Raw genomic sequence first — 26,613 nt, forward strand, 5'->3', positions numbered from 1 at the left:
CTCATCTGGGGACAACAACTGCAGGGAGAACACATATTTTCAGATGAACATGGGAGGGCAGAAGGCTGCCTAATACTGAAGCACCCCCAAACAACAAACCAAATGCAACAACTAGTACAAGCATTCCTGGGGGAAGTTCTGCAGAAGACGGAATTGCATACGGTGATGTCATCCAAGCAGTGGGCCAAAGTTGGCTGGAACCCTCATCTGCATATGAAAAGAGAAAAGGGGTATGCAGGGCATGGCGGCCTTTTGCGGCGCTTGGATGACCCTTAGTTCGCATTAAACACCCCCACCCTCCTTCGGTGTGGGGCTCATGTTGGCCATGCCCCATCCCCTGAAGCATTCAAGCTGATTTCTTGCAGCAGCTTGGCACTGTAACAGCTCCAGAGCTTTTCTGTTAGGCAAGTAAAAGGGTGTGGGCCCTGCAGCACTACCTGTAGTTTGCATTGCGCATTGGAAGGCACAAAGTAAGCAGACAGGAGGAGAAGTCAGGATAGTGCACAAGGGTATAAAAGGGAGCGGCTCAAGAAAAGAGAAGTTGAAACAGACAGCAAACTAGGCTGGAGAGAGACCTGAGACAAAGAGATCTGAATTATACGAGACCTGACCAGGGGAAACACAAATTATGCAGTCAAGTTTCCCACATTTGGGGAAATCGCAGGGGCAGCACACCCAGAGTGCAATGGGTGAGCCTTGCCCTGGGAGAAGCACCTTCATGATCATAGTATCTCACCTGGCAGGTAAGTAGGAGTTGGGCTAGAGCTGGGGAGGGTCGCTGCTCGGGCACCCCCCTGTCAAGTGAAGGAGATCCAACTGAGGCAGCACAAGGAAACTCTCGAAAGAAGAACAAGGCTAGAGGAAGATCTGAGACAAAGAAATTTGACTTTTACCAGAGCTGACCAGAGGAAAACACAAACACAGTCCCCCACTACCAACAAATAAAGCAGTCGCGTTTCCCACATTTGGGGAAATCACAGGGGTCAGCATACCCAGAATGCAATGAATGAACCTCACCCTGGGAGAGTAATCTTCATGACCATGGTATCTCCTATGCAAAATAAGTATGATTTGGGATAGGGCTGGGGAGGGCCGCTGCTCATGCACATCTCTGTCAAGTAAAGGAGATTCAACTGAGGCAGCACAAGGGAACTCTCATCTGGGGACAACAACTGCAGGGAGAACACATATTTTCAGATGAACATGGGAGGGCAGAAGGCTGCCTAATACTGAAGCACCCCCAAACAACAAACCAAATGCAACAACTAGTGCAAGCATTCCTGGGGTAAGTTCTGCAGAAGACGGATTTGCATACGGTGATGTCATCCAAGCAGTGGGTCAAAGTTGGCTTCAACCCTCATCTGCATATGAAAAGAGAAAAGGGGCGTGCAGGGCATGGCGGCCTTTTGCGATGCTTGGATGACCCCTAGTTCGCATTAAACACCCCCACCCTCCTTTGGTGTGGGGCTCATGTTGGCCATGCCCCATCCCCTGAAGCATTCAAGCTGATTTATTGCAGCAGCTGGGCACTGTAACAGCTCCAGAGCTGCTCTGAACGGCAAGTAAAAGGGTGTGGGCCCTGCAGCACTACCTGTAGTTTGCATTGTGCATTGGAAGGCACAAAGTAAGCAGACGGGAGAAGTCAGGATAGTGCGCAAGGGCATAGAAGGGAGCGGCTCAAGAAAAGAGAAGTTGAAACAGACAGCAAACTAGGCTGGAGAGAGACCTGAGACAAAGAGATCTGAATTATACGAGAGCCGACCAGGGGAAACACAAATTATGCAGTCAAGTTTCCCACATTTGGGGAAATCGCAGGAGCAGCACACCCAGAGTGCAATGGGTGAGCCTTGCCCTGGGAGAAGCACCTTCCTGATTATAGTATCTCACCTGGCAGGTAAGTAGGAGTTGGGCTAGAGCTTGGGAGGGTCGCTGCTCGGGCACCCCCCTGTCAAGTGAAGGAGATCCAACTGAGGCAGCACAAGGAAACTCTCGAAAGAAGAACAAGGCTAGAGGAAGATCTGAGACAAAGAAATCTGACTTTTACCAGAGCTGACCAGAGGAAAGCACAAACACAGTCCCCCACTACCACAAATAATGCAGTCGAGTTTCCCAAATTTGGGGAAATCACAGGGGTCAGCATACCCAGAATGCAATGAATGAACCTCACCCTGGGAGAACAATCTTCATGACCATGGTATCTCCTATGCAAAATAAGTATGATTTGGGATAGGGCTGGGGAGGGCCGCTGCTCAGGCACATCTCTGTCAAGTAAAGGAGATTCAACTGAGGCAGCACAAGGGAACTCTCATCTGGGGACAACAACTGCAGGGAGAACACATATTTTCAGATGAACATGGGAGGACAGAAGGCTGCCTAATACTGAAGCACCCCCAAACAACAAACCAAATGCAACAACTAGTAAAAGCATTCCTGGGTGAAGGTCTGCAGAAGACGGATTTGCATACGGTGATGTCATCCAAGCAGTGGGCCAAAGTTGGCTGGAACCCTCATCTGCATATGAAAAGAGAAAAGGGTTATGCAGGGCATGGCGGCCTTTTGCGGCGCTTGGATGACCCCTAGTTCGCATTAAACACCTCCACCCTCCTTCGGTGTGGGGCTCATGTTGGCTATGCCCCAGCCCCTGAAGCATTCAAGCTGATTTTTTGCAGCAGCTGGGCACTGTAACAGCTCCAGAGCTGCTCTGTAAGGCAACTAAAAGGGTGTGGGCCCTGCAGCACTACCTGTAGTTCGCATTGTGCGTAGGAAGGCACAAAGTAAGCAGACGGGAGAAGTCAGGATAGTGCGCAAGGGCATAGAAGGGAGCGGCTCAAGAAAAGAGAAGTGGAAACAGACAGCAAACTAGGCTGGAGAGAGACCTGAGACAAAGAGATCTGAATTATACGAGAGCCGACCAGGGGAAACACAAATTATGCAGTCAAGTTTCCCACATTTGGGGAAATCGCAGGGGCAGCACACCCAGAGTGCAATGGGTGAGCCTTGCCCTGGGAGAAGCACCTTCATGATCATAGTATCTCACCTGGCAGGTAAGTAGGAGTTGGGCAAGAGCTGGGGAGGGTCGCTGCTCGGGCACCCCCCTGTCAAGTGAAGGAGATCCAACTGAGGCAGCACAAAGGAACTCTCGAAAGAAGAACAAGGCTAGAGGAAGATCTGAGACAAAGAAATCTGACTTTTACCAGAGCTGACCAGAAGAAAGCACAAACACAGTCCCCCCACTACCAACAAATAAAGCAGTCGCGTTTCCCACATTTGGGGAAATCACAGGGGTCAGCATACCCAGAATGCAATGAATGAACCTCACCCTGGGAGAGTAATCTTCATGACCATGGTATCTCCTATGCAAAATAAGTATGATTTGGGATAGGGCTGGGGAGGGCCGCTGCTCATGCACATCTCTGTCAAGTAAAGGAGATTCAACTGAGGCAGCACAAGGGAACTCTCATCTGGGGACAACAACTGCAGGGAGAACACATATTTTCAGATGAACATGGGAGGGCAGAAGGCTGCCTAATACTGAAGCACCCCCAAACAACAAACCAAATGCAACAACTAGTGCAAGCATTCCTGGGGGAAGGCCTGCAGCAGATGGATTTGCATACGGTGATGTCATCCAAGCAGTGGGTCAAAGTTGGCTTCAACCCTCGTCTGCATATGAAAAGAGAAAAGGGGCGTGCAGGGCATGGCGGCCTTTTGCGACGCTTGGATGACCCCTAGTTCGCATTAAACACCTCCACCCTCCTTCGGTGTGGGGCTCATGTTGGCTATGCCCCAGCCCCTGAAGCATTCAAGCTGATTTCTTGCAGCAGCTGGGCACTGTAACAGCTCCAGAGCTGCTCTGTACGGCAAGTAAAAGGGTGTGGGCCCTGCAGCACTACCTGTAGTTTGCATTGTGCATTGGAAGGCACAAAGAAAGCAGACAGGAGGAGAAGTCAGGATAGTGCACAAGGGTATAAAAGGGAGGGGCTCATGAAAAAAGAAGTGGAAACAGACAGCAAATTAGGCTGGAGAGAGACCTGAGACAAAGAGATCTGAATTATACGAGAGCCGACCAGGGGAAACACAAATTATGCAGTCAAGCTTCCCACATTTGGGGAAATCAGAGTGCAATGGGTGAGCCTTGCCCTGGGAGAAGCACCTTCATGATCATAGTATCTCACCTGGCAGGTAAGTAGGAGTTGGGCTAGAGCTGGGGAGGGTCGCTGCTCGGGCACCCCCCTGTCAAGTGAAAGAGATCCAACTGAGGCAGCACAAGGGAACGCTCGAAAGAAGAACAAGGCTAGAGGAAGATCTGAGACAAAGAAATCTGACTTTTACCAGAGCTGACCAGAGGAAAGCACAAACACAGTCCCCCACTACCACAAATAATGCAGTCGAGTTTCCCACATTTGGGGAAATCACAGGGGTCAGCATACCCAGAATACAATGAATGAACCTCACCCTGGGAGAACAATCTTCATGACCATGGTATCTCCTATGCAAAATAAGTATGATTTGGGATAGGGCTGGGGAGGGCCGCTGCTCAGGCACATCTCTGTCAAGTAAAGGAGATTCAACTGAGGCAGCACAAGGGAACTCTCATCTGGGGACAACAACTGCAGGGAGAACACATATTTTCAGATGAACATGGGAGGGCAGAAGGCTGCTTAATACTGAAGCACCCCCAAACAACAAACCAAATGCAACAACTAGTGCAAGCATTCCTGGGGGAAGGCCTGCAGCAGATGGATTTGCATACGGTGATGTCATCCAAGCAGTGGGTCAAAGTTGGCTTCAACCCTCGTCTGCATATGAAAAGAGAAAAGGGGCGTGCAGGGCATGGCGGCCTTTTGCGGCGCTTGGATGACCCCTAGTTCACATTAAACACCTCCACCCTCCTTCGGTGTGGGGCTCATGTTGGCTATGCCCCAGCCCCTGAAGCATTCAAGCTGATTTCTTGCAGCAGCTGGGCACTGTAACAGCTCCAGAGCTGCTCTGTACGGCAAGTAAAAGGGTGTGGGCCCTGCAGCACTACCTGTAGTTTGCATTGTGCATTGGAAGGCACAAAGTAAGCAGACAGGAGGAGAAGTCAGGATAGTGCACAAGGGTATAAAAGGGAGGGGCTCATGAAAAAAGAAGTGGAAACAGACAGCAAACTAGGCTGGAGAGAGACCTGAGACAAAGAGATCTGAATTATACGAGAGCTGACCAGGGGAAACACAAATTATGCAGTCAAGCTTCCCACATTTGGGGAAATCGCAGGGGCACCACACCCAGAGTGCAATGGGTGAGCCTTGCCCTGGGAGAAGCACCTTCATGATCAAAGTATCTCACCTGGCAGGTAAGTAGGAGTTGGGCTAGAGCTGAGGAGGGTCGCTGCTCTGGCACCCCCCTGTCAAGTGAAAGAGATCCAACTGAGGCAGCACAAGGGAACTCTCGAAAGAAGAACAAGGCTAGAGGAAGATCTGAGACAAATAAATCTGACTTTTACCAGAGCTGTCCAGAGGAAAGCACAAACACAGTCCCCCACTACCACAAATAATGCAGTCGAGTTTCCCACATTTGGGGAAATCACAGGGGTCAGCATACCCAGAATGCAATGAATGAACCTCACCCTGGGAGAACAATCTTCATGACCATGGTATCGCCTATGCAAAATAAGTATGATTTTGGATAGGGCTGGGGAGGGCCGCTGCTCAGGCACATCTCTGTCAAGTAAAGGAGATTCAACTGAGGCAGCACAAGGGAACTCTCATCTGGGGACAACAACTGCAGGGAGAACACATATTTCCAGATAAACATGGGAGGGCAGAAGGCTGCCTAATACTGAAGCACCCCCAAACAACAAACCAAATGCAACAACTAGTACAAGCATTCCTGGGGGAAGGCCTGCAGCAGATGGATTTGCATATGGTGATGTCATCCAAGCAGTGGGTCAAAGTTGGCTTCAACCCTCGTCTGCATATGAAAAGAGAAAAGGGGCGTGCAGGGCATGGCGGCCTTTTGCGGCGCTTGGATGACCCCTAGTTCGCATTAAACACCTCCACCCTCCTTCGGTGTGGGGCTCATGTTGGCTATGCCCCAGCCCCTGAAGCATTCAAGCTGATTTCTTGCAGCAGCTGGGCACTGTAACAGCTCCAGAGCTGCTCTGAACGGCAAGTAAAAGGGTGTGGGCCCTGCAGCACTACCTGTAGTTTGCATTGTGCATTGGAAGGCACAAAGTAAGCAGGCAAGGTCCAGAGAACAGTTAGAGGTCGGAGTAGCACTATCTCAAGTAGTACTACGACAGCACGGATGGATTCTAAATATTCCAAAATCGCAGCTGATTCCGACGACACGTCTGCTGTTCCTAGGGATGATTCTGGACACAGTACAGAAAATGGTGTTTCTCCCGGAGGAGAAAGCCAAGGAGTTATCCGACATAGTCAGGAACCTCCTAAGACCAGGCCAAGTGTCAGTACAATGCACAATGGTCCTGGGAAAGATGGTGGCTTCTTACGAAGCGATTCCATTCGGCAGATTCCATGCAAGAACTTTTCAGTGGGATCTGCTGGACAAATGGTCCGGATCGCATCTTCAAATGCATCAGCGGATAACCCTGTCTCCAAGGACAAGGATGTCTCTCCTGTGGTGGTTACAGAGTGCTCATCTCCTAGAGGGCCGCAGATTCGGCATTCAGGATTGGGTCCTGGTGACCACGGATGCCAGCCTGAGAGGCTGGGGAGCAGTCACACAGGGAAGAAATTTCCTGGGCTTGTGGTCAAGCATGGAAACGTCACTTCACATAAATATCCTGGAACTAAGGGCCATTTACAATGCCCTAAGTCAGGCAAGACCTCTGCTTCAGGGTCAGCCGGTGTTGATCCAGTCGGACAACATCACGGCAGTCGCCCACGTAAACAGACAGGGCGGCACAAGAAGCAGGAGGGCAATGATGGAAGTGGCAAGGATTCTTCGCTGGGCGGAGAATCATGTGATAGCACTGTCAGCAGTGTTCATTCCGGGAGTGGACAACTGGGAAGCAGACTTCCTCAGCAGACACGATCTTCACCCGGGGGAGTGGGGACTTCACCCAGAAGTCTTCCACATGATTGTGAACCGTTGGGAAAAACCAAAGGGTGGACATGATGGCGTCCCGCCTCAACAAAAAGCTGGACAGATATTGCGCCAGGTCAAGGGACCCTCAGGCAATAGCTGTGGACTCTCTGGTAACACCGTGGGTGTACCAGTCAGTGTATGTGTTCCCTCCTCTTCCTCTCATACCAAAAGTACTGAGAATCATAAGAAGGAGAGGAGTAAAGACTATACTCGTGGCTCCGGATTGGCCAAGAAGGACTTGGTACCCGGAAATTCAAGAGATGCTCACGGAAGACCCGTGGCCTCTACCTCTAAGAAAGGACCTGCTCCAGCAGGGACCATGTCTGTTCCAAGACTTACCGCGGCTGCGTTTGACGGCATGGCGGTTGAACGCCGGATCCTGAAGGAAAAAGGCATTCCGGATGAAGTCATCCCTACCCTGATCAAAGCCAGGAAGGATGTAACCATACAACATTATCACCGTATTTGGCGTAAATATGTTGCGTGGTGCGAGGCCAGGAAGGCCCCTACAGAGGAATTTCAACTGGGTCGTTTCCTGCATTTCCTGCAAACAGGACTGTCTATGGGCCTCAAATTAGGGTCCATTAAGGTTCAAATTTCGGCCCTGTCAATATTCTTCCAAAAAGAACTGGCTTCTGTTCCTGAAGTTCAGACGTTTGTCAAGGGAGTACTGCATATACAGCCTCCTTTTGTGCCTCCAGTGGCACCTTGGGATCTCAATATAGTTTTGGGATTCCTAAAATCACATTGGTTTGAACCACTCACCACTGTGGACTTAAAATATCTCACATGGAAAGTGGTAATGCTGTTAGCCCTGGCTTCAGCCAGGCGTGTCTCAGAATTGACCAAAACAAAAAACTGCAACAAACGAGCGCCTAATCATCAAAATAAAAAGTGAAAACCAATACGTGTTTCATAGAATTAAATAATCACAATTTTATGTTCCTGATAGTCTGCGCTTGCCGGAATACTATGTGTAGTATTGTGGTGATAGCATAGAAAAAGAACAAACGGCTGCGCTGAATATCAGGAACGAAACATGATGTACAGAGAGCCAACGTAAAAAATAACAATGTTTATTAATAAAACATATAAAAAGATTAATTGTCAAATAACCGGTGAAAAATATATACAAATATATATAAGAACAGTCACTAGACGTGAACTAGTGGTATATTGTAATGACTCAGCTTATTGGGGTGAAAAGTTCAGTGATTCACTTGTTAGATAGTTGATAAATACCAGGTGTGTTGGTAGGATCCTAATGAATAAAAAAGTCCCTCAGTTGAAATTGATATTCAATACCTTTCCAAAATGGGCTGGTAAGAGCCGAGCGTCCTCGGCTTCAATGTCCTGCAATGCCCATATACGCTGTGCAGCGGAAAGGAATGGACCGTCTCTCTCACAACCCGGTCGTGGCGGCGTGTGCGCTGAAGCCGCTGATGTCGGATGCTGTAGAAGGAGGGTGCAGCGGGGACCAAGGAACACCTGGAAGATTTCACCTGAGCTGAGTGTGGATAGGGGCGGGTCCTGACGCGTTTCGTCACGTTCACGTGACTTTCTCAAAGGTAGAATGTTCTTATATATATTTATATATATTTTTCACCGGTTATTTGACAATTAATCTTTTTATATGTTTTATTAATAAACATTGTTATTTTTTACGTTGGCTCTCTGTACATCGTGTCTCAGAATTGGCGGCTTTATCCTATAAAAGCCCTTACCTAATTTTTCATATGTGGTGCCTGCGGCTACTAGGGACTTGGAGGATTCCAAGTTGCTGGACGTAGTCAGGGCCCTGAAAATATATGTTTCCAGGACGGCTGGAGTCAGAAAATCTGATTCGCTGTTTATCCTGTATGCACCCAGCAAGCTGGGTGCTCCTGCTTCTAAGCAGACGATTGCTCGTTGGATTTGTAGTACAATTCAGCTTGCACATTCTGTGGCAGGCCTGCCACAGCCAAAATCTGTAAAAGCCCATTCCACACGGAAAGTGGGCTCATCTTGGGCGGCTGCCCGAGGGGTCTCGGCTTTACAACTTTGCCGAGCAGCTACTTGGTCAGGGGAAAACATGTTTGCTAAATTCTACAAATTTGATACCCTGGCTGAGGAGGACCTGGAGTTCTCTCATTCGGTGCTGCAGAGTCATCCGCACTCTCCCACCCGGTTGGGAGCTTTGGTATAATCCCCATGGTCCTTTCGGAGTCCCCAGCATCCACTAGGACGTTAGAGAAAATAAGAATTTACTTACCGATAATTCTATTTCTCATAGTCCATAGTGGATGCTGGGCGCCCATCCCAAGTGCGGATTGTCTGCATTACTTGTACATAGTTATTGTTACAAAAATCGGGTTATTGTTGTTGTGAGCCATCTTTTCAGAGGCTCCTTCTGTTATCATGCTGTTAACTGGGTTCAGATCACAAGTTGTACGGTGTGATTGGTGTGGCTGGTATGAGTCTTACCCGGGATTCAAAATCCTTCCTTATTTTGTACGCTCGTCCGGGCACAGTATCCTAACTGAGGCTTGGAGGAGGGTCATAGGGGGAGGAGCCAGTGCACACCAGCTAGTCCTAAAGCTTTTACTTTGTGCCCAGTCTCCTGCGGAGCCGCTATTCCCCATGGTCCTTTCGGAGTCCCCAGCATCCACTACGGACTATGAGAAATAGAATTATCGGTAAGTAAATTCTTATTTTCTGGACTGTGTCCAGGATCATCCTTAGGAATAGAAGACGTGTCGTCGGAATCAGCTGCGATTTTGGAATATTAAGAATCCAACCGTGCTGCCGCAACACTACTTGAGATAGTGCTACCCCGACTACCAACTGTTCCCTGGATCTTGCCCTTATCCGGAGATCGTCCAAGTAAGGGATAATTAAAACTCCCTTCCTTCGAAGGAGTATCATCATTTCGGCCATTACTTTGGTAAAGACCCGGGGTGCCGTGGACAAACCAAACGGCAGCGTCTGAAACTGATAGTGACAGTTCTGTACCACAAACCTGAGGTACCCTTGGTGAGAAGGGTAATTTGGGACATGGAGATAAGCATCCTTGATGTCCAGAGACACCATATAATCCCCTTCTTCCCGGTTTGCCATCACCGCTCTGAGTGACTCCATCTTGAATTTGAACCTTTGTATGTAAGTGTTCAAGGATTTCAGATTTAAATTAGGTCTCACCGAGCCGTCCGGCTTCGGTACCACAAACAGCGTGGAATAATACCCCTTTCCCTGTTGTAGGAGGGGTACCTTGATTATCACCTGCTGGGAATACAGCTTGTGAATGGCTTCCCATACCGCCTCCCTGTCGGAGGGAGACGTCGGTAAAGCAGACTTTAGGAAAACGGCGAAGGGGAGACGTCTCGAATTCCAATTTGTACCCCTGAGATACCACCTGAAGGATCCAGGGGTCCACCTGTGAGTGAGCCCACTGCACGCTGAAATTTATGAGACGGGCCCCCACCGTTTCTGTTCCTGGGAACTGGCTGTTTGCTGCAGCCTTTTTCCTCTCCCTCTGCCACGGGGCAGAAATGAGGAGCCTTTTGCCCGCTTGCCCTTATGGGGCCCAAAGGACTGCGCCTGATAATACGGCGTCTTCTTATGTTGAGAGGCTACCTGGGGTAAAAATGTGGATTTCCCAGCCGTTGCCGTGGCCACCAGGTCTGTTAGACCTACCCCAAATAACTCCTCCCTTTTATAAGGCGATACTTCCATATGCCTTTTGGAATCAGCATCACCTGACCACTGTCTTGTCCATAACCCTCTTCTGGCAGAAATGGACAGCGCACTTACTCTTGATGCCAGTCGGCAAATATCCCTCTGTGCATCACGCATATATAGAAAGCATCTTTTAAATGCTCTATAGTCAGTAATATACTGTCCCTATCTAGGGTATCAATATTGTCAGTCAGGGAATCCGACCAAGCCACCCCAGCACTGCACATCCAGGCTGAGGCGATTGCTGGTCGCAGTATCACACCCGTGTGAGTGTATATACATTTTAGGATATTTTACTGCTTTCTGTCAGCAGGTTCCTTAAGGGCGGCCGTATCCGGGGACGGTAGTGCCACCTGTTTAGACAAGCGTGTGAGCGCTTTATTCACCCTAGGGGGTGTTTCCCAATGTGCCCTATCCTCTGGCGGGAAGGGGTATGATGCTAATAACTTTTTAGGAATTAACAGTTTTTATCGGGGGAAACCCACGCATCATCACACACTTCATTTAATTCCTCAGATGCAGGAAAAACTACAGGCAGTTTTTTCTCACCCAACATAATACCCTTTTTAGTGGTACTGGTATTATCAGAAATGTGTAAAAACATTTTCCATAGCCTCAATCATGTAACGTGTGGCCCTACTGGAAGTCACATTCGTCTCTTAATCGTCGACACTGGAATCAGTATCCGTGTCGGCGTCTGTATCTGCCATCTGCGGTAACGGGCGTTTTAGAGCCCCTGATGGCTTTTGAGACACCTGGACAGGCACAGGCTGAGTAGCCGGCTGTCTCATGTCATCAATCTTTTGTAAAGAGCTGACACTGTCACGTAATTCCTTCCATAAGCTCAGCCACTCAGGTGTCGACTCCCTAGGGGGTGACAACTCCATTACAGGCAATTGCTCCGCCTCCACACCATTTTCCTCCTCATACATGTCGACACAATCGTACCGACACACAGCACACACACAGTGAATGCTCTGATAGAGGACAGGACCCCACTAGCCCTTTGGGGAGACAGAGGGAGAGTATGCCAGCACACACCAGAGCGCTATATATATATATATATATATACAGGGATAACCTTATATAAGTGTTTATCCCCTTATAGCTGCTGTATTGTTATACTACGCCTAATTAGTGCCCCCCTCTCTTTTTTAACCCCTTTCTGTAGTGTAGTAACTGCAGGGGAGAGCCAGGGAGTTTCCCTCCAACGGAGCTGTGAGAGAAAATGGCGCCAGTGTGCTGAGGAGATAGGCTCCGCCCCCTTCTCGGCGGCCTTTTCTCCCGTTTTTCTGTGGAATCTGCCAGGGGTTAAAATTCATCCATATAGCCCTGGGGGCTATATATGATGTATTTTCGCCAGCCAAGGTGTTTCTATTGCTGCTCAGGGTGCCCCCCCCTAGCGCCCTGCACCCTCAGTGACCGAAGTGTGAAGTGTGCTGAGGCGCAATGGCGCACAGCTGCAGTGCTGTGCGCTACCTTGGTGAAGACAGGATGTCTTCTGCCGCCGATTTTCCGGACCTCTTCTTGCTTCTGGCTCTGTAAGGGGGCCGGCGGCGCGGCTCTGGGACCGAGCTCCGAGGCTGGGCCTGTGTTCGGTCCCTCTGGAGCTAATGGTGTCCAGTAGCCTAAGAAGCCCAATCCACTCTGCACGCAGGTGAGTTCGCTTCTTCTCCCCTTAGTCCCTCGATGCAGTGAGCCTGTTGCCAGCAGGTCTCACTGAAAATAAAAAACCTAAAACTAAACTTTCACTAAGAAGCTCAGGAGAGCCCCTAGTGTGCACCCTTCTCGGCCGGGCACAAAAATCTAACTGAGGCTTGGAGGATTGTCATAGGGGGAGGAGCCAGTGCACACCAGGTAGTCCTAAAGCTTTACTTTTGTGCCCAGTATCCTGCGGAGCCGCTAATCCCCATGGTCCTTACGGAGTTCCCAGCATCCACTAGGACGTCAGAGAAACACTGATAGAGTACATTATATTTATGAATTAATTGCTTCCAGATTCTGCAGCAGCATCATCAGCACCACCAGTGTTACTCACAGTCACTTCACACTGACTGCTGCACAACACATCACTTAATTTCCGGGCCGCCCGCCACCTGGTGAAGAGACATGGGAGATGAAGGACCAGCAGTGCCACGTTGAGCGGAAGTATTGTGAATTAGTTACCCACACACTCCTTGTGACACCTGCTCCCCGTCTGCCCTCCCACCCGCCGCCTGCCGTCCGGAACCCGCACTGACAAGTAAGTCTCAGCAGAATGTGTCTGCCAGCAGCTCCCAGTCCCTCCTAGAGGAACACTGCCAGTGGTGTGGCGGCCGCGGCACACTAGGACTGAGAGACCGCAGCAGGAGGAAAGCACAGGTGGGCGGGAGGAGAGCATGGGCGGACATCACCATGTCACATTGCAAGGTGACGCCAGTCCCCCCAGTGAGGCCGCCGACGAATGCACTCAGCATAGTATTAGCAGCAGGCAGAGGGGGGTCGGGTGCAGCGGTGGTGGGAGGTACGGAAATGAGCTGCAGGCTAGGCTCCACCGATCACACAGTCAGCGATCACTGTGCTACAGCAAGCGTGGCGTGCAGCGGTGCTGAACATTAGGGAGTGCCTGTGCGCACCAGGCACCCCCTGTACGCACGCCTATGCGCTACCACCCCCCATATGCCACACTACATCACTATGCTACAGCCCTCCCATATGCTGCACTTCATAATTACACTATACCCCCCATACAACATACTACATCACCACACTACACTACTCACAATAAAATTAAAACATCCCAGTTCCTCATTCTTAATGAGCTCACGTGAGTTCTCTCCCCAACGGAGCTCCAGACCAAGTAACAATGAAGACACCAGCAGCGTGTAGGGGGCAGGCCTGGTCCACTTGTCAGGAGAGAGCAGTCACAGGAGGGTAAGAAGGGGGCGGGGCCTAGTCCTACAGACGGGAGAGAGCACAGACAGGAGAGAGCAAGGTACAGGGGTAGAAGGGGACGGAGCCTATTCTTACAGGCTTTCAAAATTCGACTTTAAAATTCGACATTTGACAAATTCGACTTTTCTGCAATGGTACAAATGCGGCAATTCGACAAAAGTATATTCAATTGAAGTTTGTAAATTCGACAACAGTGCTTTTAAACAGTAAATTCGTCATTTTCAATCCGCCACACTTTGCTGGCGGAATCTAATAAAAAAAATTTAAAAACATGTTTTTTTTTTGCAGTTTTTTTTTTTTGGTAATAGCATATCTATTTATATTAGAAGGGATTAGGTACTTGGTTTGTCTTTTTTGGAGGCACAAGTATTATTTATATATTTTTTAAAATATTATTTATTTTTTAAATGGAATGTGAAAAACCCGAAAAAAAAATTGCGTGGGTCCCCCCTCCAAAGCATAACCAGCCTCGGGCTCTTCGAGCCGGTCCTGGTTCTAAAAATCCGGGGGAAAAACGGACAGGGGATCCCCCGTAATTTTAAAACCAGCACCGGGCTCTGCGCCTGGTGCTGGTGCAAAAAATACGGGGGACAAAAAGAGTAGGGGTCCCCCGTATTTTTTACACCAGCATCGGGCTCCACTAGCTGGACAGATAATGCCACAGCCGGGGGTCACTTTTATACAGTGCCCTGCGGCCGTGGCATTAAATATCCAACTAGTCACCCCTGGCCGGGGTACCCTGGGGGAGTGGGGACCCCTTCAATCAAGGGGTCCCCCCCAGCCACCTAAGGGCCAGGGGTGAAGCCCGAGGCTGTCCCCCCCATCCAAGGGCTGCGGATGGGAGGCTGATAGCCTTGAGAAAATTTAAAGAATATTGTTTTTTCTAGTAGTACTACAAGTCCCAGCAAGCCTCCCCCGCAAGCTGGTACTTGGAGAACCACAAGTACCAGCATGCAGGAGAAAAACGGGCCCGCTGGTACCTGTAGTTCTACTGGGGAAAAAATACCCAAATAAAAACAGGACACAGACACCGTGAAAGTATAACTTTATTTCCCACCTGCCGACACACACATACTTACCTATGTTGACATGAAGCAGTCGGTCCTCTTCTCCAAGTAGAATCCACGGGTACCTGAAAATAAAAGATAATTATACTCACCTGATCCAGGTTCCAGATTAAATCCACGTACTTGGCAAAACAACAAACCGAACACCCGGACCAGACGGACTGAAAGGGGTCCCATGTTTACACATGGGATCCCTTTCCACGAATGCAGACATCCGAATCTTGCGAGAATCCGACAGCGGGATGATGACGTTCGTGCGCGCTCAGGCTAGCCGAGCAAGGCGGGAAGGTTCGAACCTGCCTCGGACCCGTGTAAAATGGGTGAAGTTCGGGGGGTTCGGATTCCGACGAACCGAACCCACTCATCACTAGTATGTACGTGAGTGTCAGGTGCCGTGCGCGTACATACGTGTCAGTGCCGTGCGTGTACGTACGTGTGTGTCAAGTGTCGTACGTGTACGTGTGTGTGTGTGTGTGTGTCAGGTGGCGCGTACCTACATGTGTGTATGTCAGGTGCTGTGCATGTGTGTACGTACAGGCGTGTGTCAGGTGCCGCGCGTGTACGTACGTGTGTGTGTGTGTGTGTGCCAGGAGCCGCGCGTGTACATGCGTGTGGGTGTCAGGAGCCGTGCGTATACGTACATACGTGTAGGTGTCAGGTGCCGTGCGTATACGTATATACGTGTGTGTGTCAGGAGCCGCGCGTGTTCGTACATGTGTGTGTGTGTGTGTCAGGAGCCACGCGTGTGTGTGTGTCAGGAGCCACGCGTGTTCGTACATGTGTGTCAGGTGCCGCACGTGTATGTGTGTGTGTGTGTTAAATTCCGCGTGTGTACGTACGTATGTGTGTGCCTGGAGCCGCGCGTGTACATACATGTGTGTGTGTGTCAGGTGCTGTACGTGTATGTGTGTGTCTCAGGTGCTGCACGTGTATATGTGTGTATCTCAGGTGCTGCATTTGTATGCGTCAGCTGCCACGTGGGTGTCAGGTGTTGAGCGTGTATGTGTTTGTGTCGCATCTGTATGTGTGTGACTGTCAGGTGCTGCACGTGTATGTGTGTGTCAGGTGCTGCATGTATATATGTGTGTGTTAGGTGCTGTTCATGTATGTGGGAGTGGCAGGTGCTACATGTGTATATATGTGTGAGTGGCAGGTGCTGCGTGTGTATACGAGTGTGTGTGAGGTGCTGCGAGTGTATGTGTGTGTTAGGTGCTCTGAGTGTATATGATTGTGTGTCAGGTGCTGTGCGTGTGTGCGTTAAATGCCACATGTATGTATGTGTGTCAGGTGCTGCGTGTGTGTGTGGGTGTGTCAGGTGCTGCATGTCTGTGTGTGTGGGTGTGTCAGGTGCTGCATGTGTGTGTGTGTGTGTGTGTGTGTCTGTCAGGTGCTGCATGTGTGTGTCAGGTGCTGCATGTCTGCGTGTGTGTGTCAGGCGCTGCATGTCTGTGTCAGGTGCTGCGTGTGTATGTGTCAGGTGCTGTGTGTGTGTGTGTGTCAGGTGCTGCGTATGTGTGTGTGTGTCAGGTGCTGCGTGTCTGTGTCAGGTGCTGCGTGTCTGCGTGTGTGTGTCAGGTGCTGCGTGTCTGCGTGTGTGTGTCAGGTGCTGCATGTCTGCGTGTGTGTGTCAGGTGCTGCGTGTGTGTGTGTGTGTCAGGTGCTGCGTGTCTGCGTGTGTGTGTCAGGTGCTGCGTGTCTGTGTGTGTGTGTCAGGCGCTGCATGTCTGTGTGTCAGGTGCTGCGTGTGTGTGTGTGTGTCAGGTGCTGTGTGTGTGTGTCAGGTGCTGCGTGCCGTGTGCGTGTGTCAGGTGCGTGAGTGTGCGTGTGTCAGGTGCGTGAGTATGTGTGTGTCAGGTGCGTGAGTGTGTGTGTGTGTGTCAGGTGCGTGAGTGTGTGTGTCAGGTGCGTGAGTGTGTGTGTGTCAGGCGCTGCGTGTCTGTGTGTGTCAGGCGCTGCGTGTCTGTGTGTGTCAGGCGCTGCGTGTGAGTGTGTGCGTGTGTGTCAGGTCCGTGTGAGTGTCAGGTGCTGCGTCTGTGTGTGTGTGTCAGGTGCTGCGTGTGTGCGTGTGTGTCAGGCGCTGCATGTGCGTGTGTCAGGCGCTGCAGGGAGGGCGGGGGGGGACGGACACACAGCAGGGAGGGCGGGGGGAGAACGGACACACAGCAGAGAGGAGGAGGGGGGGTGGACAGACACAGCGGGAGGAGGGGGGGTGGCCTGACACAGCGGGAGGAGGGGGGGTGGCCGGACACAGCGGGAGGAGGGGGGGGGTGGCCGGACACAGCGGGAGGGGGAGGGTGGACGGACACAGCGGGAGGGGGGGTGGACGGACACAGCGGGAGGGGGGGTGGCCGGACACAGCGGGAGGGGGGGGTGGCCGGACACAGCGGGAGGAGGGGAGGGTGGCCGGACACAGCGGGAGGAGGGGAGGGTGGCCGGACACAGAGGGAGGGGGGGGTGGCCAGACACAGCGGGAGTGGGGGGGTGGCCGGTCACAGCGGGAGGGGGGGGTGGCCGGACACAGCGGGAGGGGGGGGGGTGGACGGACACAGCGAGAGGGGGGGGGTGGCCGGACACAGCGGGAGGGGGGGTGGCCGGACACAGCGGGAGGAGGGGAGGGTGGCCGGACACACAGCAGGGAGGGCACGGGGGGGAACACACTGCAGGGAGGAGGGGGGGACACACAGCAGGGAGGGCAAGGGGGGGGGGCGACGGACACACAGCAGGGGGGGGGAGACGGACACACAGCAGGGAGGGCGAGAGGGGGAAGGGGGGGTGACTGGTGACCATAGAGACCTTGATAAATACCGCATACTGCACGGAGGGAGGGCCGGACACAGCGGGAGGAGGAGGAGGGAGGAGTGGCCGGACACAGCTGCCCGAGACGCCTCCTACTGCCAGCCGCACCACAGACGCGGGGAGGAGACGCAGGCAGCCACCAGGGAAGGTCCGGCGGGCGGCCGGGCACACAGCGGGCAAGCGGGCGGGCGAGCGGGCGGGCGGGCGGGCGGGAGGGGAGGGTGGCCGGGCAGGCGGGAAGGGAGGGTGGCCGGACACGCGGGGGAGAAGTGGAAGCTGGGTACACAGCGGTGGGCTGCCTGACAGAACTCACCCAGTGCTACGCAGCTCCGGCGATCTCCTCCCGCTTCATGGACCTCAATGAACTCACACGCCGGGAACCGCTGGCTGTCCTCCTGCAGCTCCACGTGACTCCTTCCCGCTCTGTCTCCTCGTGCCCAACTGCCAGAGCTACTCTCTGTACACCCCCTGCTGGCGGTCACTGCGCAGGCGCAACAAATTGAAATGCCCTATCTCTATAATGGGGCATATTTCTCTTAATTAAAAAACCCCTATAACTTTCTGAAAAACCACAACCCCAAAAGGCACTACACTGGGGCATACTCTATCTAGTAAAACAAACCCCAAGTCTTAATTCGTCCTCTATCCTGAGTTATGCCTTCCCAAAAAAATCTTCATTCACTCTATAGGAAAACGTTGTCAAAAAGCCACAGAGGGAGTGGCAGAAAAAAACTGACAGTTGGAATTTAGCTTACTCCCAATTCCTCATTTTTTATTATTTTGCCCTGAAATTTGGCCTGCAGCAGCGGGTGACGATTCTACGCGTCCATGCCAAATTTCAGCTCAGTACGTCCTATCAGTTTTGAGGTGTAGCCCCTCAAACACCATGCCCCCATCTCAGAAGTTCCCTATGGGAGAATTCCGTTTGTTCGATTCAGCCTTAATATAAGGGCACGACCGTGCCCTTATAATTGACAGTATTGTTTTCTTTCAAAAATCCACTTAATTTTCTTTACCCGATTATTAAAATGGTAATTGACAAAAACAAACTACATTGTCACCAGAAGAGCAATACAAAATGTACTAGTGATATATTAAAATCATCTTTCCAGCTTGAATTTCAATGATGCATTGGCGCAACGATTTTGTGAGAAACATCTTCACCCTTAAATAAAGATTTTCTTAATTCCTTACCTGTGTGCTAATTAGATATCACCTTGTTTTCACATTAAACAGACTTCCACATGAGAAAACAGCAAAGATGCAGTGGCGTTAATGTTTCCTGGTGTCAACCTGTATTATTTCCGTAGACATTGAAATGAGGATGCATCTTGCTGCCTTTCCAATGAAGCAAGTTTAATTTAGTAATAGGTGAAAAACCATCCCTACAAAGATGTTAATCAGATACTTGGCTTTGTGGACACTTTTCAGAGAACAAATTAGTTAGCATAAAAATAAAGCCAGAAAATGAAGAGCTGTTTAATCACTCAATTGGATTTTTCTGCCAGCATTTTTCTTTTTCTCTGCAACCCACTGCTAAATTGTGCTTCCTAGCTGTTTTTTTATAAAATCACTGAATCAAATCTAACTCTGATTACATCAGAGAAGGCCAGGTACCCTACACCATAAGAGGGGGTTTGCAATTTTGACTTGTCTACTTAAATATCACCAAAATCTGATCACAAGGTCAATTACGTCCCTGGGTGGGATTGAACCACCAACCTTTTGATTAATAGCTGAACACACTAACCGATTGCGCCACAGAGACACTTTGCAAAAAGTATATACTGACAAAGACTAATAAGCATTCATCTAGAACGTTTCCTAGAAAAACTTTAAAAAGTCAATAATCTGGAGAGTGTTTGTAAGATGTTTCTTCCAGCAACCAATGAAGAAACACATTGGTACTTTCGCATGATGAGTGAGTGCTTCAGGATCTCTTGCACTTACATGTGCAGCAGAGTACTGCAATGGAAGCATGCTGGGTCCATAACCCAGAGGTAGGCAGATTGAAACTATCCTTTGCTATATGCATTTTTTTTTTTTGTTCATTAAAGTAATCCAAAACTGGGATTGATATTTTAGCTTTTATTTTTACTTAAAGTACAATAACTTTTACCATTTTAATTTGTTTTAATAGTATATTGACAGTATTGTTTTCTTTCAAAAATCCACTTAATTTTCTTTACCCTATTATTAAAATGGTAATTGACAAAAACAAACTACATTGTCACCAGAAGGGCAATACAAAATGTACAAGTGATATATTAAAATCATCTTTCCAGCTTGAATTTCAATGATGCATTGGGGCAACGATTTTGTGAGAAACATCTTCACCCTTAAATAAAGATTTTCTTAATTCCTTACCTGTGTGCTAATTAGATATCACCTTGTTTTCACATTAAACAGACTTCCACATGAGAAAGCAGCAAGGATGCAGTGGCGTTAATGTTTCCTGGTGTCAACCTGTATTATTTCAGTAGATATTGAAATGAGGATGCATCTTGCTGCCTTTCCAATGAAGCAAGTTTAATTTAGTAATAGGTGAAAAACCATCCCTACAAATATGTTAATCAGATACTTGGCTTTGTGGACACTTTTCAGAGAACAAATTAGTTAGCATAAAAATAAAGCCAGAAAATGAAGAGCTGTTTAATCACTCAATTGGATTTTTCTGCCAGCATTTTTCTTTTTCTCTGCAACCCACTGCTAAATTGTGCTTCCTAGCTGTTTTTTTATAAAATCACTGAATCAAATCTAACTCTGATTACATCAGAGAAGGCCAGGTACCCTACACCATAAGAGGGGGTTTGCAATTTTGACTTGTCTACTTAAATATCACCAAAATCTGATCACAAGGTCAATTACGTCCCTGGGTGGGATTGAACCACCAACCTTTTGATTAATAGCTGAACACACTAACCGATTGCGCCACAGAGACACTTTGCAAAAAGTATATACTGACAAAGACTAATAAGCATTCATCTAGAACGTTTCCTAGAAAAACTTTAAAAAGTCAATAATCTGGAGAGTGTTTGTAAGATGTTTCTTCCAGCAACCAATGAAGAAACACATTGGTACTTTCGCATGATGAGTGAGTGCTTCAGGATCTCTTGCACTTACATGTGCAGCAGAGTACTGCAATGGAAGCATGCTGGGTCCATAACCCAGAGGTAGGCAGATTGAAACTATCCTTTGCTATATGCATTTTTTTTTTTGTTCATTAAAGTAATCCAAAACTGGGATTGATATTTTAGCTTTTATTTTTACTTAAAGTACAATAACTTTTACCATTTTAATTTGTTTTAATAGTATATTGACAGTATTGTTTTCTTTCAAAAATCCACTTAATTTTCTTTACCCTATTATTAAAATGGTAATTGACAAAAACAAACTACATTGTCACCAGAAGGGCAATACAAAATGTACAAGTGATATATTAAAATCATCTTTCCAGCTTGAATTTCAATGATGCATTGGGGCAACGATTTTGTGAGAAACATCTTCACCCTTAAATAAAGATTTTCTTAATTCCTTACCTGTGTGCTAATTAGATATCACCTTGTTTTCACATTAAACAGACTTCCACATGAGAAAGCAGCAAGGATGCAGTGGCGTTAATGTTTCCTGGTGTCAACCTGTATTATTTCAGTAGATATTGAAATGAGGATGCATCTTGCTGCCTTTCCAATGAAGCAAGTTTAATTTAGTAATAGGTGAAAAACCATCCCTACAAATATGTTAATCAGATACTTGGCTTTGTGGACACTTTTCAGAGAACAAATTAGTTAGCATAAAAATAAAGCCAGAAAATGAAGAGCTGTTTAATCACTCAATTGGATTTTTCTGCCAGCATTTTTCTTTTTCTCTGCAACCCACTGCTAAATTGTGCTTCCTAGCTGTTTTTATAAAATCACTGAATCAAATCTAACTCTGATTACATCAGAGAAGGCCAGGTACCCTACACCATAACAGGGGGTTTGAAATTTTGACTTGTCTACTTAAAGATCACCAAAATCTGATAACAAGGTCAATTAAGTCCCTGGGTGGGATTGAACCACCAACCTTTTGGTTAATAGCCTTACACACTAACTGATTGCGCCACCGCGACACTTTGCAAAAGTACATACTGACAAAGGCTAATAAGCATTCATCTAGAACGATTCCTAGAAACATTTTAAAAAGTCAATAATGTGGAGAGTTTTTGTATGATGTTTCTTCCATCAACCAATGAAGAAACACATTGGTACTTTCCCATGATGAGTGAGTGCTTCAGGATCTCTTGCACTTACATGTGCAGCAGAGTACTGTAATGGAAGCATGCTGGGTCCATAACCCAGAGGTAGGCAGATTGAAACTATCCTCTGCTATATGCATTTTTTTTTTGTTAATTAAAGTAATCCAAAACTGGGATTGATATTTTTGCTCTTTTATTTTTACTTAAAGTACAATAACTTTTACCATTTTAATTTGTTTTAATAGTATATTGACAGTATTGTTTTCTTTCAAAAATCCAATTAATTTTCTTTACCCGATTATTAAAATGGTAATTGACAAAAGCAAACTACATTGTCACCAGAAGAGCAATACAAAATGTACAAGTGATATATTAAAATCATCTTTCCAGCTTGAATTTCAATGATGCATTGGGGCAACGATTTTGTGAGAAACATCTTCACCCTTAAATAAAGATTTTCTTAATTCCTTACCTGTGTGCTAATTAGATATCACCTTGTTTTCACATTAAACAGACTTCCACATGAGAAAGCAGCAAGGATGCAGTGGCGTTAATGTTTCCTGGTGTCAACCTGTATTATTTCAGTAGATATTGAAATGAGGATGCATCTTGCTGCCTTTCCAATGAAGCAAGTTTAATTTAGTAATAGGTGAAAAACCATCCCTACAAAGATGTTAATCAGATACTTGGCTTTGTGGACACTTTTCAGAGAACAAATTTGTTAGCATAAAAATAAAGCCAGAAAATGAAGAGCTGTTTAATCAGTCAATTGGATTTTTTTGCCAGCATATTTCTTTTTCTCTGCAACCCACTGCTAAATTGTGCTTCCTAGCTGTTTTTATAAAATCACTGAATCAAATCTAACTCTGATTACATCAGAGAAGGCCAGGTACCCTACACCATAACAGGGGTTTTCGAAATTTTGACTTGTCTACTTAAAGATCACCAAAATCTGATAACAAGGTCAATTAAGTCCCTGGGTGGGATTGAACCACCAACCTTTTGGTTAATAGCCTTACACACTAACTGATTGCGCCACCGCGACACTTTGCAAAAGTACATACTGACAAAGGCTAATAAGCATTCATCTAGAACGATTCCTAGAAACATTTTAAAAAGTCAATAATGTGGAGAGTTTTTGTATGATGTTTCTTCCATCAACCAATGAAGAAACACATTGGTACTTTCCCATGATAAGTGAGTGCTTCAGGATCTCTTGCACTTACATGTGCAGCAGAGTACTGTAATGGAAGCATGCTGGGTCCATAACCCAGAGGTAGGCAGATTGAAACTATCCTCTGCTATATGCATTTTTTTTTTTGTTAATTAAAGTAATCCAAAACTGGGATTGATATTTTTGCTCTTTTATTTTTACTTAAAGTACAATAACTTTTACCATTTTAATTTGTTTTAATAGTATATTGACAGTATTGTTTTCTTTCAAAAATCCAATTAATTTTCTTTACCCGATTATTAAAATGGTAATTGACAAAAGCAAACTACATTGTCACCAGAAGAGCAATACAAAATGTACAAGTGATATATTAAAATCATCTTTCCAGCTTGAATTTCAATGATGCATTGGGGCAACGATTTTGTGAGAAACATCTTCACCCTTAAATAAAGATTTTCTTAATTCCTTACCTGTGTGCTAATTAGATATCACCTTGTTTTCACATTAAACAGACTTCCACATGAGAAAGCAGCAAGGATGCAGTGGCGTTAATGTTTCCTGGTGTCAACCTGTATTATTTCAGTAGATATTGAAATGAGGATGCATCTTGCTGCCTTTCCAATGAAGCAAGTTTAATTTAGTAATAGGTGAAAAACCATCCCTACAAAGATGTTAATCAGATACTTGGCTTTGTGGACACTTTTCAGAGAACAAATTTGTTAGCATAAAAATAAAGCCAGAAAATGAAGAGCTGTTTAATCAGTCATATGGATTTTTTTGCCAGCATATTTCTTTTTCTCTGCAACCCACTGCTAAATTGTGCTTCCTAGCTGTTTTTATAAAATCACTGAATCAAATCTAACTCTGATTACATCAGAGAAGGCCAGGTACCCTACACCATAACAGGGGTTTTCGAAATTTTGACTTGTCTACTTAAATATCACCAAAATCTGATCACAAGGTCAATTACATCCCTGGGTGGGATTGAACCACCAACCTTTTGATTAATAGCTGAACACACTAACCGATTGCGCCACAGAGACACTTTGCAAAAAGTACATACTGACAAAGACTAATAAGCATTCATCTAGAACGTTTCCTAGAAAAACTTTAAAAAGTCAATAATCTGGAGAGTTTTTGTAAGATGTTTCTTCCAGCAACCAATGAAGAAACACATTGGTACTTTCGCATGATGAGTGAGTGCTTCAGGATCTCTTGCACTTAAATGTGCAGCAGAGTACTGCACTGGAAGCATGCTGGGCCCATAACCCAGAGGTAGGCAGATTGAAACTATCCTTTGCTATATGCATTTTTTTTTTGTTCATTAAAGTAATCCAAAACTGGGATTGATATTTTAGCTTTTATTTTTACTTAAAGTACAATAACTTTTACCATTTTAATTTTTTTTAATAGTATATTGACAGTATTGTTTTCTTTCAAAAATCCAATTAATTTTCTTTACCCGATTATTAAAATGGTAATTGACAAAAGCAAACTACATTGTCACCAGAAGAGCAATACAAAATGTACAAGTGATATATTAAAATCATCTTTCCAGCTTGAATTTCAATGATGCATTGGGGCAACGATTTTGTGAGAAACATCTTCACCCTTAAATAAAGATTTTCTTAATTCCTTACCTGTGTGCTAATTAGATATCACCTTGTTTTCACATTAAACAGACTTCCACATGAGAAAGCAGCAAGGATGCAGTGGCGTTAATGTTTCCTGGTGTCAACCTGTATTATTTCAGTAGATATTGAAATGAGGATGCATCTTGCTGCCTTTCCAATGAAGCAAGTTTAATTTAGTAATAGGTGAAAAACCATCCCTACAAAGATGTTAATCAGATACTTGGCTTTGTGGACACTTTTCAGAGAACAAATTTGTTAGCATAAAAATAAAGCCAGAAAATGAAGAGCTGTTTAATCAGTCAATTGGATTTTTTTGCCAGCATATTTCTTTTTCTCTGCAACCCACTGCTAAATTGTGCTTCCTAGCTGTTTTTATAAAATCACTGAATCAAATCTAACTCTGATTACATCAGAGAAGGCCAGGTACCCTACACCATAACAGGGGTTTTCGAAATTTTGACTTGTCTACTTAAATATCACCAAAATCTGATCACAAGGTCAATTACGTCCCTGGGTGGGATTGAACCACCAACCTTTTGATTAATAGCTGAACACACTAACCGATTGCGCCACAGAGACACTTTGCAAAAAGTACATACTGACAAAGACTAATAAGCATTCATCTAGAACGTTTCCTAGAAAAACTTTAAAAAGTCAATAATCTGGAGAGTTTTTGTAAGATGTTTCTTCCAGCAACCAATGAAGAAACACATTGGTACTTTCGCATGATGAGTGAGTGCTTCAGGATCTCTTGCACTTACATGTGCAGCAGAGTACTGCACTGGAAGCATGCTGGGCCCATAACCCAGAGGTAGGCAGATTGAAACTATCCTTTGCTATATGCATTTTTTTTTTGTTCATTAAAGTAATCCAAAACTGGGATTGATATTTTAGCTTTTATTTTTACTTAAAGTACAATAACTTTTACCATTTTAATTTGTTTTAATAGTATATTGACAGTATTGTTTTCTTTCAAAAATCCAATTAATTTTCTTTACCCGAGTATTAAAATGGTAATTGACAAAAACAAACTACATTGTCACCAGAAGAGCAATACAAAATGTACAAGTGATATATTAAAATCATCTTTCCAGCTTGAATTTCAATGATGCATTGGGGCAACGATTTTGTGAGAAACATCTTCACCCTTAAATAAAGATTTTCTTAATTCCTTACCTGTGTGCTAATTAGATATCACCTTGTTTTCACATTAAACAGACTTCCACATGAGAAAGCAGCAAGGATGCAGTGGCGTTAATGTTTCCTGGTGTCAACCTGTATTATTTCAGTAGATATTGAAATGAGGATGCATCTTGCTGCCTTTCCAATGAAGCAAGTTTAATTTAGTAATAGGTGAAAAACCATCCCTACAAAGATGTTAATCAGATACTTGGCTTTGTGGACACTTTTCAGAGAACAAATTTGTTAGCATAAAAATAAAGCCAGAAAATGAAGAGCTGTTTAATCAGTCAATTGGATTTTTTTGCCAGCATATTTCTTTTTCTCTGCAACCCACTGCTAAATTGTGCTTCCTAGCTGTTTTTATAAAATCACTGAATCAAATCTAACTCTGATTACATCAGAGAAGGCCAGGTACCCTACACCATAACAGGGGTTTTCGAAATTTTGACTTGTCTACTTAAATATCACCAAAATCTGATCACAAGGTCAATTACGTCCCTGGGTGGGATTGAACCACCAACCTTTTGATTAATAGCTGAACACACTAACCGATTGCGCCACAGAGACACTTTGCAAAAAGTACATACTGACAAAGACTAATAAGCATTCATCTAGAACGTTTCCTAGAAAAACTTTAAAAAGTCAATAATCTGGAGAGTTTTTGTAAGATGTTTCTTCCAGCAACCAATGAAGAAACACATTGGTACTTTCGCATGATGAGTGAGTGCTTCAGGATCTCTTGCACTTACATGTGCAGCAGAGTACTGCACTGGAAGCATGCTG

The 26,613-nt window shown here is 46.4% G+C and overlaps 9 non-coding genes across 9 annotated transcripts; all 9 read right to left on the reverse strand.

Moving 5' to 3' along the window:
• Positions 1–588: 588 nt before the first annotated feature.
• On the reverse strand, positions 589–751 carry LOC135026517 (U1 spliceosomal RNA). The gene has a single exon (XR_010223134.1). It is a non-coding gene; the product is annotated as a U1 spliceosomal RNA (small nuclear RNA).
• A 152-nt stretch (positions 752–903) lies between these two features.
• On the reverse strand, positions 904–1,068 carry LOC135026522 (U1 spliceosomal RNA). The gene has a single exon (XR_010223139.1). It is a non-coding gene; the product is annotated as a U1 spliceosomal RNA (small nuclear RNA).
• A 671-nt stretch (positions 1,069–1,739) lies between these two features.
• On the reverse strand, positions 1,740–1,902 carry LOC135026549 (U1 spliceosomal RNA). Its single transcript, XR_010223164.1, has one exon. It is a non-coding gene; the product is annotated as a U1 spliceosomal RNA (small nuclear RNA).
• A 152-nt stretch (positions 1,903–2,054) lies between these two features.
• Positions 2,055–2,218, reverse strand: LOC135026660 (U1 spliceosomal RNA). Its single transcript, XR_010223257.1, has one exon. It is a non-coding gene; the product is annotated as a U1 spliceosomal RNA (small nuclear RNA).
• Positions 2,219–2,889: 671 nt separating this feature from the next.
• On the reverse strand, positions 2,890–3,052 carry LOC135026514 (U1 spliceosomal RNA). Its single transcript, XR_010223131.1, has one exon. It is a non-coding gene; the product is annotated as a U1 spliceosomal RNA (small nuclear RNA).
• A 152-nt stretch (positions 3,053–3,204) lies between these two features.
• Positions 3,205–3,370, reverse strand: LOC135026511 (U1 spliceosomal RNA). Its single transcript, XR_010223128.1, has one exon. It is a non-coding gene; the product is annotated as a U1 spliceosomal RNA (small nuclear RNA).
• A 972-nt stretch (positions 3,371–4,342) lies between these two features.
• LOC135026662 (U1 spliceosomal RNA) lies at positions 4,343–4,506 on the reverse strand. Its single transcript, XR_010223259.1, has one exon. It is a non-coding gene; the product is annotated as a U1 spliceosomal RNA (small nuclear RNA).
• Positions 4,507–5,180: 674 nt separating this feature from the next.
• LOC135026587 (U1 spliceosomal RNA) lies at positions 5,181–5,343 on the reverse strand. The gene has a single exon (XR_010223193.1). It is a non-coding gene; the product is annotated as a U1 spliceosomal RNA (small nuclear RNA).
• A 152-nt stretch (positions 5,344–5,495) lies between these two features.
• On the reverse strand, positions 5,496–5,659 carry LOC135026680 (U1 spliceosomal RNA). The gene has a single exon (XR_010223276.1). It is a non-coding gene; the product is annotated as a U1 spliceosomal RNA (small nuclear RNA).
• Between the last annotated feature and the right edge of the window lie 20,954 nt (positions 5,660–26,613).

This window comes from Pseudophryne corroboree, unplaced genomic scaffold (genome assembly GCF_028390025.1).
Source record: "Pseudophryne corroboree isolate aPseCor3 unplaced genomic scaffold, aPseCor3.hap2 scaffold_445, whole genome shotgun sequence".
NCBI lineage: Eukaryota > Metazoa > Chordata > Amphibia > Anura > Myobatrachidae > Pseudophryne > Pseudophryne corroboree.